Here is a 3,307-nt window from a genome sequence, read left to right on the forward strand (position 1 = left end):
CTGAAAGTATCTGTCATTACAGTATCGAAATGTGATTGTTTCAGTTAGTGGAATAGCTTCATTTTTAAAGTGAAAGTATTTGACATGAGTGTTTTTGTTTCACTTTTGACACGTAATACTTAAATAGTGGAGGAGATATTATGTTGCCGTGGGCTCGAACTCTGCAAGAAGTTAAAATTTTTTTTTTACTAAAACACAACTGGAACCCTAAGTAAGGCATCTGTAAAATTTGAATGAAATTGGTTGCGTAGTTCTCGAGTTTTAGGGATACACACACACACACACACACAGACAGACAGACAGACAGACAGACACACATTCTCATTTTTATATATATAGATATCAAACTAGAGGAGAGTGATGTAATATCAGCCATTGATGAAATGAGCTCAAACTGAGCCACAGGCCCTGATGGATTCCCAGCAATCTTTGTAAGCTGTCTCATAAGAACTTCCCTCTCCCTGAGAACTTTGTTCATATGTATAGTGGCCTTTCTCTTTGGGACAACCTTGTAGCATATGGATTGCATTACAGATATGAATTCTTTGAGTTTCATGTCGATGTCAGATGTAGAGAGAGACACTGAGGTCAATACTGTTGGATGAGCTCTTTTTCAATCGATTTCCAGTCTGCTTTATTGAAGCTCAGATTGGATACATTTTGGGTGCTTCTCATAGACTGCATGTCTGTGGGTTCACTTGGTACACGTTCTATTAAATTGTGATTGGTGTCGCTTTCACATTACGAATGAAATCCATACTGTTTGTGAAACAGATCAAGCAGAGATATTGTTTGCCCTGGTTAGTACTACTTGCTTCATGTACAATGTGTAGGTGAGGTTGAGCAGGGATTCTACCAGTCTTTGTTCATACATCATCCTTGAGAGGAAATGGCCTTCAGGTCATCCTACATTGGGCAAGTTGGAATCGTCAATGAAAAGTACACTGATGTGCTATTCTAATATGGTTCAAACCATTTTTTTTTTTATTTTTGCAAGGTTTTGAATAGGCCTGTCTGATCTGGAGCATATGGTGGGCCATAAGTAATACATACAACTATATCAAGTTGTCTTACATGAACAATCGGTGTCACACACCAAGTTTGAGTATGAGTAAAGGATCTATGGTGTGAGGTCTTCATGGATGTATATTGCAACTCCACCATGACTCCTGTCTTTTCTGTTGTTTCACAATATGACATACTTTAGTACATGTATTTCTGCATCAGTCATGTCAGGTTTTAGGCGTTTCAATGAGTGCTACGTATAAGGCTTCATTGCATGCCACAAGGTCTCTAAGAGAGGGAATTTTGGTTCGGTTACTGAGTTGTAACAGTCTTCTAATGTTTAGAAAGAATATTGATGTAATATCTGTGCTGATGCCAGTGATGGCCACTCTGGATCCATTGGCTGTAGTGGTCTTGTATGTTGGTGCAGATAGCTCCGACTCCGAAATTGATGTACCCAGGTCAATTGATGTACCCAGGTCAATTGTTGTACAATCTTTTGTGCCATGCATAAAAAACAATTGTTGCTCAGCTGCAGCGCTTCTGACTGCATCTGGATAGGGCTGGTTGTTGCAAACAGTGTGCACTACATTAGCGCATTTTCATTTTGGTGCAGCACAGCTTTTTCCCTTTTGAGTCTTTAGTTCCTTTGGAGGAAAGTTTTTGTCCTCCTTATGCAACAATGGCATAATTTTGGGTATGGGAAACAACAGTTTGCCCCATCATCTCCATGCCATCAGACACCATGCAGGCAGAATTTACATATTTGTGTTTGGTTTCTTTCCTTTCCATTTCTATTGTCTGAAGTCTTTCTTGTCCCCAGTGTTTGCCTCCTTCTTAATTATTCATACCATCATGTATGGACAGTCAAACTTATTTCTTCTCTTGGTTGTTCTTGAGAGTTGTATTTTTGTCTTTTTCTTCTTTTTATTTTGTGTCATCATCATCTTTTTGTTCCTATTTATTTCCAGGGGCTTTTGATTTTGCTTTCCTTTATTAGCCCTTTCACTGGTTGCTTACATTGGTGGTGCTAAGGCCATTAGTGCTGATGTCTCTTTCCCTGGCAGGTCTCTCACTCATGGTTTCATCTTCGTTTCCTTGTGGGTCAGTAGAGCCAAAGAAACATCTCTCATTTATATCAGTGTTTCCTCCTTGTTATCATTTTTGTGTTTGTTTTCAAAGATGTTAATATGAGGTCTGATGAGAACATGTGAGTGGATAGACTCTTGTTTCTTTCGCTCCATCTGAGCTGTAGTCCTTGTATAACCATTGCTCTTTAGTGCTGCCATTATTATACTATTTGGGTTGTCTCCCTCCAATATTTGTCAGCTTTGCAAAAACAGTTTCAATTCTGCACTTAGCCCATTTCAAGACAACTTCAGAGTGATTGTCAGCTGTTTCCTCCTGTATATATTTAGAGATACTTAAAGAAAGATAAAGAGATCTAAGGAAAGAGAGGTGAAAAATTGTATTGATCTATGAGTGGATATACCTATGCATAGACAGAGAAGAGGGAGAAAAATGGAAAGGTTGCATAAATTGTGTAGATCTATGAGTGTATATATCTATACAGAAGACAAAGAGAATGATCTATACATGTATATAGCTATAATCTTTCTATAGATACATTCCTATGTACAGACATAGATTAACAGATAGATAGATAGAGAGAGAGAGGTGGGGAGAGAAAGAGAAACCTTACATCCATTGTATATTATTAACTAAGTTTACCTGAGAACTATGCTATCCTAAACTTTGTTTTTTCAGGCCATGAGTGTTCAGCTTCTATGAAAAGTCTTGAACACAGGCAAAGGTTTTGTAGATTGAGAGAGAATATTGTTTATATGAGGTGTTAATACTTATAATTATTACATATTATTAATACTTATAATTATTACATATCTCAAAAAGAAAATACTATTGATTTTGTACTTAACCAATCCTTTGCAGTTTTGTCAGAGCTTTTCCTAGAAGTGATAATTACGTGTGTGAAGGGCAGGTCATCACATTAAGATATATATATGCATTCACAAATACAAATATATATTTTCACACACACACACACACACGAACACATATATATACACACACATGTATGTATGTAAATATACCACTATGTACTCTTGTATGTGCATGTACAGACATATACATATGCATTTATATATGCATTTATATATGTATATATATATATATATATTCATACATGTAAATATGTATATACATACTTTAATACATGTGCATACATATGTACACATAAATACATATGCATACAAATGTTTGCATGTATATATATATATATATA

At 36.2% G+C, this 3,307-nt stretch overlaps 1 protein-coding gene across 1 annotated transcript in view; it reads right to left on the reverse strand.

Annotated features, from left to right (window-relative positions):
- The window catches only part of LOC106877893 (uncharacterized), a 16,121-nt gene that overhangs the window by 11,515 nt on the left and 1,299 nt on the right, over positions 1-3,307 (reverse strand). The gene's annotated exons all lie outside the window — the stretch shown is intronic.

This window comes from Octopus bimaculoides, chromosome 8 (assembly GCF_001194135.2).
Source record: "Octopus bimaculoides isolate UCB-OBI-ISO-001 chromosome 8, ASM119413v2, whole genome shotgun sequence".
Taxonomy (NCBI): Eukaryota; Metazoa; Mollusca; class Cephalopoda; order Octopoda; family Octopodidae; genus Octopus; species Octopus bimaculoides.